Here is an 11,321-nt window from a genome sequence, read left to right on the forward strand (position 1 = left end):
GGCATACAAAGAAATGCAAAAAGGAGGTAGAATCATCCAAGGAATGAGTGATGAAAAAGTGGACTGAGAAAACTGTAATTTCAGCCAATCCATAGAATATATCACAGGACAGAAAACAGAAAAGGAAACTAAGGTAGACAGGGGACAGAGTGTTATAGGCAGAAAAGAAAGTTGGAATTCTAAACAGTTAAGATCCCTGAAATCCATACAGTACAGATAATAATGAGTTATATAGTACAGATAGGAATGTGTTATATAAAAGAAATCCATTAAACACTGTAAGACCTCAGCATGTTTTTCCTCCCATGCTACTTAATATTAGAACAAGACAGTTTCTATGACTGAAGTAATGAAAGTTGAACAGACTTTGAAAATAGTTATTAGAAATATTTTGATGTCTCCCTACTACTATTTTTCCCCTAAATAGAAGATACTCATTCAGTTTTATAAAGGTGTTGGGAGTGGGTGATGAGAAAGAAAACACTACCATATTAAAAGAATCCATCAACTTCATAACATGTCCCAAATACTCCAAGTTCCAAATGTTATAGCATAAGGGAACAAAACAATTTCATTTCTAAACTAGTTCCAACTCTCATTCTGGGTCATTTAATTAGTTCATCATTAGGAAGTAAGTCTCTTGCCTTTCAAGAGTGAATCATCAATACTTATGCATTAAAGACAACACCTGAAATACAAAGAGCTGCCAACAGTTGGATCAGAGATATTCAAAAAGCATACAAACACATAAAAGTGCATGTACTCATAGACCTTAAAAACAACTTCCATTCCAACTCCGTATCTGCAGTTTGCCGTAAGTCTTAGGGTACTGCAACAGCATCGGACAAAAGACTATAAAGCCAGTGCACTGCCCCTCCCTCCAATGATTCTTCTTAGTGAGTCCAGAAAGCCATTCAGGAAGATAGAGGAAACTGAAGGTGTCAGAGAAACAGCTGTCAGGAGACGCTAGAAAAGGCATCTTGGAAGTTAACAGGGAGTCCAGTAAGGAGAAATACTTATGAGTGTAAAGAGAAGTACTTTAAAAGAAAACACAGTGTAAAACTACACAAGTAATGCTGCTAAATTCATGGATGGTTTCTGTCCAAGAAAGGGTAACAAAAGCAGTGATTCATACTGAGTAAATAGGTAAGCCTTGTAGTTGTGGAATCTAATTCTCTAAAATCATGATACTGTCATTGTATCGGCAGTAAATGTCCCTTACAGTGGATACTTAATAGGATTACTGTATCAAACAAAAGGACTTACGCAAAAAGGTCTGATCTGCACAGCTGACAATCTGTGAAAGGGAAATCAGCTGGAAATAGAACTACAACAGAGGCCACCCTACAAAACACAAAACACTCCCTATGGAAGTGTCTTCCTATGGGGAAAACTATGTGGAGTTGAAGCATAAATAACAAGCCACATTGGAGAACAAATCACACTCCCAACATAGTTGACCAATGGCAGGGACATCGAATGTTAACCTATGAATCTTGACAATTAAATTATGACAGTGCAGTAAAAGTTCAGAAATCTAAAGAAAAGAATATAATGAACAATGTTAAGAGGTCAAGAAATCTTCCGACATCTCCAATCCTGTATATAGGAAACTATGTTAAACACTGGACACATATTAGGTGCATGACAGATATGATTAGTCTTTTTAGATTTAACATTCTTATGAGCCAATCCAAATCGCAGGGCTCCATATTTTCCAAAATGGGACATCCTGGGGACGGGTAGAGAATACATTTCGCTATTCTCAAATTTTTGGTTGCTCTACAACAGTAACAAGTTTCAAGACTGGCGTACACTATGCCAGGCGAAAATAACTGATCACCAACTGATTTTCTGGGACCAACTGAAAACGGGGAAACTGACAAGCTGAGGGGTACGGTTGGGGTTTCCGCATCCGGGGCAAAGACAAGGAGGCTGGAGCAAGCGAGGGGCGTGTTCTGTTGCTAGAAGGTTCTGGAGTGTGGACAGTTAAACCTTTTTGTGGGTTTCGAAGTATCTGACTCTGAGTGGGCCACGGGCTGCCCTGGGTACAGGGAAACGAGGGAGTGGGAGCCTGCGGCTAGCGTTCCAGGCCTCTGCCAGCGCCGCATCTCGACGCTACCGAGCCAAGCTCGGGGATCGGCATGAGGACCCCAGTACCAGCAGTAGCCACGCCCGCCTCCCTCAGAGCTGTTTCCCGTCCTCCTCAGACCCGCTCACCGTGGGCTCCTGGCGGCCTCTGCAGCTTTTCAGCAAGCAGAGATGGTGGGCGCCACTGGCCGATCCTCACAAACCAAAACCTCGCGCGACAAAAACGAAGGCGGACCCGGAAGTGCGTCATCACACTGACTGGTGAACCCGTACACTCTCTGGATTTCTCTCTAGGACTCCTGGAGGACCCCACATCTCGGTGCTTCCTTCCTAATTCCCGCGAGGTAAAGCGCACACTGGCGAGATAGGCTCTTGGCGTTCCTCCAGAGCCGAGTTGTGAGTTGAGGCACCTTGCTCATGACACTGCATCATCGTGCCAACCTTGAATACTGGCTTCCAGTGCCTTTATTACTGTCTACAATAACTGCAACTACAAGTCTTACCCAGAATATGCAAGAAAATGTGAATTGTTATACGTTTTATTGATCTTGTTAAATTTAGCATTTGGATTGTTATAGCATAATCAACGAATTGCACATTATACAACCAGGACTTCTCTTGAATTGCTGTAATGATTGCACTCCTAAAATGTGATGTCTTTCAATGTTGCTGACGCCTCTCACTTCCATACATTACTACTAGCAGAGAGGATTAGCAATGGACCATGGGCAAAGTGAGAGCAGTCAATTTACCCAAGAAATATTCATCCCCTGTCCAGCAGAGCTTAACACTGTCCCAGGAAAACAGCGTCACTACATCAATCAGAGGTAAGAAAGGATACCTACCATGATGAAAAACCTGTTGAAAGCCCTTAGAGGAAATAGGTGTGGCCACCCCAGAGAACTTCCTGACATGCTGTGCCAAAGCCTGTGGAGAGGGTAGAGTAACTGCCTTGATGCCAACAGTGAAGGGTGTGAAGACTAAGGGACATTTGCTCCCACCTCCATTGTCCTTGGGTGTTGTGTATCACATGCAACATCACTGTAGGAAGACAAATGAGCACAGGCTGACACAGGGGCCCACACATGCAGCTCCCATCTGCTGCAGGTGTTTGCAGTCGACCCCTCGTAGCCCAGAGCCCTGAATTCACCCTGTGCCTTAGTGAATTCCAAATAGGATAAACACAAACCCAGGCCTAAATACAGCATAATCAAACTACAGAATAAAAAATATTTAAAAGCTAAGCACAATGTCTCATGCCTGTAATGCCAGCACTTTGGGAGGCCAAGGTGGGAGGATTGCTAAAGTTCAGGTGTTTGAGACCAGCCTGGGCAACATAGCATGATCCTGTCTCTACAGAAAAATTTTAAAAATTAGCTGGGAGTGGTAGCATATGCCTATGTCCCCAGCTATTCAGGAGGCTGAGGTGGGAGAATTGCTTGAGCCTGGGAGGTCAAGGCAGTAAACCATTATCTCACCACTGCACTCCAGCCTGGCCGACAAAGTGAGATTCCATCTCAAAAAAAGAAATGTATTTGAGAAAAAGAAAAAACTTGGAAGCAGTCAGAAAAAAAAAATGCATTATTTATAGGGGAACGATGATTCACATTACTCTAATTTTAAATGAAACAATATTTTTAAAGTGCTACAAGAAAAGAATTTAAATGGAACAATTTTTTGTATGTGTTTTTGAGACAGGGTTTCACTCTGTCACCCAGGCTGGAGTGCAGTGGCATGATCTTGGCTCACTGCACCCTCCGCCTCTCAGTTTGAAGTGATCCTTCCACCTCAGCCTCCCGAGGAGCTGAGACTACGGGCATGCACCACCACGCCTGGTTAATTTTTGTATTTTCTTTAGAGACAGGGTTTCACCATGTTGGCCGCGCTGGTCTTGAACTCCTGACCTCAAGTGATCCACCCTCCTCAGCCTCCCAAAGTGTTGGGATTACAGGCATGAGCCACCATGCCTGGCCATAAATGGAACAATATTTTTAAAGTGCTAAAAGAAAAGAACCGTCCAACCCAAAATTCTACGTTCAGTGAAAACATCCTTCAGTCAGAAAAATACAATGCATTATTTATAGGGGAATGTAATGTAAATCGATATTTACATTACTCTAATTTTAAATGGAACAATATTTTTAAAGTGCTGAAAGAAAAGAACTGTAAACCCAAAATTTTATGTTAAGTAAAAATATCCAAGGGCCAGATAAAGTGGCTCACGCCTGTAATCCCAGCACTTTGGGAGGCCTAGGCCAGTGGATCACATGAGGTCAGGAGTTCAAGACCAGCCTCGCCAAGATGGCAAAACCTCATCTCTACTAAAAATACAAAAGTTAGCCGGGCATGGTGGCATGTGCCTGTAATCCCAGCTACTTGGGAGGCTGAGGCAGGAAAATCGCTTGAACTCAGGAGGTGGAGTTTGCCGTGATCCGAGATCGTACCACTGCATTCCAGCCTGGGTGACAGAGCAGGACTCTGTCTCAAAAAAAGAAAAGAGAAAAGAAAAGAAAAGAAAATATCCTTCAGGATATTTTTCAATGTTTTACTTTTTCAGGGAGGTCTTACTCTGACAAACATTTAAAAATAGCAAACCCAGGCTGGACACGGTGGCTCACACCTGCAATCCCAGCACTTTGGGGGGCCAAGGCAGGCAGATCTCCTGAGGTCAGGAGTTGGAGACCAGCCTGACCAACATGGTGAAACCCCGTCTGTACTAAAAATACAAAAATTAGCCAGGCGTGGTGGTGGTCACCTGTAATCGAAGCTACTCAGGAGGCTGAGGCAGGAGAATTTCTTGAACCTGGGAGGTGGAGCTTGCAGTGAGCTGAGATCGCGCCACTGCACTCCAGCCTGGGCAACAGAGTGAGACTCCGTCTCAAAAAAAAAAAAAAAAAAAAAAAAAAAAAAAATGGCAAACCCATCCCCAGCACTCACAACTCTTTTCCTTCAAGTATATATGATTTATTCCTTTTGCTCATTGCCTTTTCCTCCTGACAACAATATGAACTCATACACAGTCAATTCACTGTTCTGTCCTCAGCATCTGGCACTTAATAGGCACTTGTGAAATACTGTGCCACAATAGGCACTTGTAAAATACAGAAATATAGTGTAGGGTGACCACATATATAGTAGTCTGTAGACTATGTATTGTGGTCACCCCACAGACACAGCCTGGTCTCTCACCCAAAATTTGGTTTGGATGTCTAGACTTAACACATCATGCTCACACCAAGCGGGTAGAAAAAGATTTACTACTCCCATAATGAGTAATGATAGGTTCCCAAGCTGGTCTGAATGGCTTGTGAGAGCAGGGGAAAGGCTCTGGTTTCAGGTTCTATGGTGTTTGGAAGGTGGGGCTGAAGTGAGGGGTTTCTCCATATGGGACAGGTAAGGAAAGCAGCACCTGAGGTATTTTTTATCAGCTTGCCCAGATATGAAGCAGATGGAGAAAGAGGAGTGATGGGGCTTGAAAGCTGTCAGCAATCAACATCAGAAATGGAGCCAGACTCCTTATTTCACCATGTAGCATGCAGTGTGGTCTTAGCATTTCCTGGTTATCTGGCTGCTGGGACAGACTAATAAGTGTCTGGTAAACTCACATACACTCACCAACTATCACTGTTATCTACTCACCCCAGTGCACGGAAGCCTGAAAGCTATGGCAAAATCTGAGGCTAGCACGTGTGAAGGCTCATTAAACATTTCAAAAAATAAATGGGATCACCTCTCTTTATACTCCTTTTGTATATATGTACTGCCAAAGTGAAAACCAAACATTACCACTTCCTTGCTCAAACACCCTCAGTGCCTAATTCAGTTTCTCCAGTCCCTCACCTAAGGATTCAGGACTCCACAGTATGCCCCAAATCATCTCCAGCCTGGCCTCCCTTACCTCCCTGCCCACACATTTCACTGCAGCCACACTTAAATTTCATCTGTGCCATAAATATGTTCCTGCCTTGTGCCTGTTCTGGCTGCAATGCCTGACTGCCCTTCCTTTCTTTCTATCCATATCCCCATTGCCAAATGTTCAGATGTCACTTTCTCCGTGAATCTTTACTAAGACCTACAACTAAATAACTTCCTTCCCCTAAATAAACCTATTAAAAACTCAACCTACCCATCCCACTTACAGAAATTATTCTCACAGTTCCAGGTATTACAGACATTTGGTGCCTCTAAGAGACTTTTAGTTGTCCCTCAAAATGTTTTTCCTTTGTTGACAGAGATAAAACAACAAGAATAAAATCTTTGTATTTAACTGGTCAGGTGAATGTTCAGAATAAAGGCATTTCCCAGATGCCTTTGCATCTAGACATGGCCACAAAATGTGAAAACCAATGAGCATGTGAGTCAGGACTCAGCAATAGTGAGCTATCTTGGGCCACACACTCCTGTTTAAAATCTGCCATTGGCTTTCCTTCATACTTACAGCAGAATCCAAAGTGATTACCATAGCCTAGTGGGTCCTGTATGACCTGACCCCTGCCTCTGTCTTCGATGTCGTTTCCTCCTATAAGTTTCCTGGGGCTGCCATAACAAAATACCACAGGCTGGGTGGCTTAAACAACAGAAATTTATTTTCTCACAGTTCTGGAGACTGGAAGCCCAAGATCAAGGTGCTGGCAGGGTTGGTTTCCTCTGAGCCCCTTCTCCTTGGCTTGCAGATGGCTGCTCTCTTGATGTCTCTTCACATGGCCATGCCTCTGTGCATGTGCACTCCTGGGGTCTTTCCGTGCATCCTAATCCCCGCTTCTTTTTTTTTTTTTTGAGACTGAGTCTCTCTCTGTCACCCAGGCTGGAGTGCAGTGGTGTGATCTCAGCTCACTGCAACCTTTGCCTCCTGGGCTCAAGCAATTCTCCTGCCTCAGCCTCCTGAGTAGCTGGGATTACATGTGCCCACCACCACCCGGCTAATTTTTGTATTTTTAGTAGAGACAGAGTTTCACCATGTTGGTCAGGATGGTCTCCAACTCCTGACCTCAGTTGATCCACCTGCGTCAGCCTCCCAAAGTGCTGGGATTATAGGCATGAGCTACCGTGCCCTAATCTCCTCTTCTTATGAGGACAACAGTCAGATTGGATTAGGGCACACTCTAATGGCCTTATTTTGATTGTATTACCCTTTAAAGGCCCTGTGTCCAAATACAGTCACATTCTGTGGTACCGGGGGTTTGGGCTTCAACATATGAATTTTTGGAGGACACAATTCAGTCCACCTCCCATACTCTGAACCCATCCCACTCCTAAGCATTGCCATCTCAATGTCTGTCTCTCTCTCTCTCTCTCTCTCTACTTACACACTGCAAGCATGCTCCCTCCTGCCTCAGGGCCTTCCTATTTGCTATTCCCTCTATCTAGAATGCTATGCTCTCACTCATCAACACATCTTGCTCCCTATCTTACTCTAGTTTCTGGTTCAAATGTTCCCTCACCAGAGTTTGTCTTTGACCGCTCTATCCCTTTCTATCCCCTTTCCCTGTTTTGTTGTCCTTCATAGCACTTTCTATTACTTGGCATAACAATTTATACATTGTGGGGTTCTCCCTGTGTTAAAAATATACCTGGGATTTGTTTTAATTGGTTATAGTAATTGACAGACAAAGAAACAACTGCCTTTTAAAGAAGAATTTATTACATACAGCTCCCAAGAGGAGGGGCATGCCACACCATGCAGAGCCATATGGGAAAGTACCAGGCCAGAAGGCAGAGAAGTGAAGCAAAATCATAGGAAAGGCCTTTATTATGTAGTGGCAGGAAGCTGTTAGGTGGGAATGTCCTCTATTGGGCAGAAAGTGAGACACAGATATTGGGGTCTATGGTTAGAGGTTTATAATATGATTTCACATGCCTGTGAAAGCCTTACTGCAGGATATATAAGCAACTTTGGCCTTTAGTTTGACCCTGTGATCAATGGATGCCAATTTGTCAATTATATAATCTATAAATGTTGGTTATAACCTCTCACATTTTGGTGTTTTGCCAATATATTCAAATATTAGTTTAATAAGGGATTAGATTCCCGTATAACTGGTTTAGTTTGCTCTTCATGTATTTCCATGTCCTAAGGGCAACTTTTACTGCCACCACTCTGTTTCCAGGCTTCATCCTGTCCTCTCAGGCCGGGTGCACTTCTGTGCATCTATCTCATCCTACCTGGGACCTCTCAAACGTCATCCTGCTGGTGAATACAAATGGATACATCTTCACCTTTGGACACAGATTCAATGAAATGCCCCCATTGACTTACCTCAAAACTCAAGTGAACAGAAGTTTGAAGGAACCCAAGCTCACCTGAGGCCTGGCTATAAAGGACACAACTGTCAATCTTTGGGTTAATTCCTTTCATTGAGAAAAGTATGATTCTCATGAGCTAAAGGCAGTGCATCAACAAGACTGGACTGATCATAACTCCTGAATAGAACCTCCACCCCAGGTTCTATTTTAACATTTAACATTGTATATTGGTGGCATGACTCTATGCTCATAAAAGGGAGATAACAGGCACCTATCAGAATGCTGAGGTGAAGCACTGATGAATCTAGGTAGAAACCTGAGAATACTGTAAGTTCCATGGATCCAGACCCATAATCACAGGATCACATGATCACAGGAGAGGAGACTGGGGGAGTCAATGGATAGTGGATTTATAAGCCAAGAGAAAAAAAATGGAGCCCCAAACTGTGAAATCCAAGAAGGGGGTCATGTGAACCCCAATTTATAGCTAGTTTTTCAGAAGTATAAGTGACTACCTACTACTTGTGATTGGCACTTGAAGTGGGAGGCAGTTGTGTGGGACTTAATATGTGGGAACTAACCCTACTCTAGGTAGTGTTGAATTGAATCAAATCATAGGACACCTAGTTGGTGTTTGCTGGAAAACTGGTTGTTGGTGGAGTGAAACCCCTACACATTTTGGTCATCAGAGGTGAAGTGTTGTGTTAAGTGGTATGAGACTGGGAAAAACACTTTGGTTTTTCCTGTCTCTCACAGAATTAAAGTTTCCAGGAGAAGCATCAGAAGAGTGGAAGGTTGGGACCAGCAAATCACAAGCCCTAGGCCCCAAACTAGGGTCAAGTGGAAAAGAAGGGTATAATAGTGAAATGACCCTCCTCTCCACTTCTGCAGCTCCAGTGATGTTGTTCCTACTCATGGTCACACTGGAATAGTTGCAGTGAACCATGAACACGATCCTCTGGAAATGGAGTGAGTCCTTGGTAAGGCAAAGTGGCTGTCTCAGATTCTGCTTATTGGAGAAATTTCCCTTTTCTTGGTCCTCCAAGTTCACATCTGAAAGGAACACGAGGAAGGATACTCATTGAGACGGTTGAAGGGGACACTGTTCTGACTTAACAAACCATTTCCTTTTTGCATGATATTGGGGACCTGGAACTCTTAGCTGACTGCATAAAACAGAGTGCTTTTACTTATAACAGAAAAATCTGAATTATAGGTATAATCATAAAGCAAATTTCTTGGTTCATTTAACAAAAAAAAACTCTATGAGTAGTTCAGCTTTCAAATGTGGTCTGATCCAATAGTTCATGTTGTCATTAGTGTCCGTGGTGCTACAGCTCCATTTCTCTGCAATTCTCTTGATTCTATTTTCTTCCTTCTTGCCCTCATAGTGACAAGAAAGTTAGCTACCTCTTGCTTCTGGAGCCATATGTAGGAGGCTCCACATATAGTTATGCAGTTTTTCCAGGAAGAACATAGGGGCAGAAATTCAAACTGTTCTGTTTGGCAAGCTGTGGTGCAAGCTGTCTGCACCCATAGGTAGGGTCAACTTTGCTTAGTACAGAGACTCCAAACTTGAACCTATGGAGCTGCACCTGCCCAGAATAGTGTCTATTTCTAATTTCTCCACCCAGATCAAGCACCTTTTTCAGCCCCACAGGGTCTGTACTTTAATCTATTTTTCCACATGGAAGCTTTTTTTCTAATTTGCACAAAGGCACTATATAGACTAGTAGTGGCCATGGCAATATGCTATTCAATTTAAATCCAGGGACAAAGAGAGGGAATCTCTCCCTTAAACTATTTTTTGAAGTCCTGAGCTTCACTCTGTTTGGGGAAACCCCGAATACATGCCCATCCCTAACCAATAAAAGTAGCAAAAGAAATAGGACTATTTGAATTTATTTAAGCCTGTCAGGGCTTAACTACTGGTAGCTGGTAGTATAGTTAAACCCACCTTATATGGCTTTGAAATGTGGCTACCTATTAAAAAGAATAAAAGTGAGACTGAATGCTGGAGGAGCAACCAATCAAATCCACTACATCACGTAGTATCGACTGCAGGGAAGTGAAAGGGCATCTGTTCGCTATTGAGCACTACTAGAGATTATGTTAAGATTTTTTTTTTAAATGTAGCCTTCCTGATTTTGTAGTTTTGGTCTTTTAAGAAACAGGATTAGGGGTTTGTCCCTATCCTCCTACATCTCCATTAAATCATTTCTGTTTCAGCAGTGGCTTCAGAGAAGTTTTAAAAATTAAACTGGCGAGAAAAGGCAGAGTCCCATACCTCCAGGCGCTACCTCAGTTACTGGTGCTTTAGGACAAGAGCAGTATTGCATCAGTAAGGCAGAGGGTGAGCAGCAGTAGCTGTTTAGGAGAAATTATATTGATTTTCTATTCCCACTTATGTGGTTCCTCTTTAGTATCTTCTAGTGCTTTCACTCACTTTGACAAAGAGAAAATTAACTTTCCAAGTAGGCAGAGTGACTGACTTTACAAATTATCTGAGCACCCACTATAGATAAAAAGTCTTCCTCTTAATAAATTTGTGTTCCATCCCCTGGTGTTCCCTTTATGCTGAAATGTATTCTTGCTTTATCACAGGTTTTTGCTTGTTTGCTTGTTTTTTCTAGATCCAATCCTAAATTTGGAGGTAGCAGGTTTTTAAAGCCTCCAAGAAATGACTAACACACTTCCAGATGGTGTTGGTCTCTACAAGGGTTTCTCCACAGCGGCACTATTGGCATTTGGGGCCAGACAATTCTTTTTTGTGATGTGACAAGAAAAAAAAATCACATAGGTAGAGTAGGGAATCTGGAAGTTACCTCAGAGAGATAGGAAGTTATCCATTAGAGAATCTAGAATTCAGAATATATTTCATCAAGTTTGAAAGGTGTATCATGATGATAGAGACAGGAGACAGCCAAATGCTGCCCAGGTCATTGTGCACAGGGGGCTTCCTAAACATGCCCACAGTGAAAAATTCC

At 42.8% G+C, this 11,321-nt stretch overlaps 1 protein-coding gene across 9 annotated transcripts in view; it reads right to left on the minus strand.

Annotated features, from left to right (window-relative positions):
* Positions 1-2,338, minus strand: part of KRBOX1 (KRAB box domain containing 1) — a 35,920-nt gene extending 33,582 nt beyond the window's left edge. For 6 of the 9 annotated variants that reach the window (XM_058443537.1, XM_058443535.1, XM_058443532.1 and 3 more), the window contains exon 1: positions 2,213-2,308. The gene's annotated coding sequence lies outside the window, so the exon portion shown is untranslated. Of the gene's footprint in view, positions 1-1,266; positions 1,572-2,212 lie in introns of those variants that run through there. The other 3 variants (XM_058443533.1, XM_032161918.2, XM_058443534.1) reach the window with 2 other exon arrangements.
* Positions 2,339-11,321: the final 8,983 nt, after the last annotated feature.

The sequence above is a fragment of the Hylobates moloch genome, unplaced genomic scaffold (genome assembly GCF_009828535.3).
Source record: "Hylobates moloch isolate HMO894 unplaced genomic scaffold, HMol_V3 SCAFFOLD_8, whole genome shotgun sequence".
Lineage (NCBI taxonomy): Eukaryota > Metazoa > Chordata > Mammalia > Primates > Hylobatidae > Hylobates > Hylobates moloch.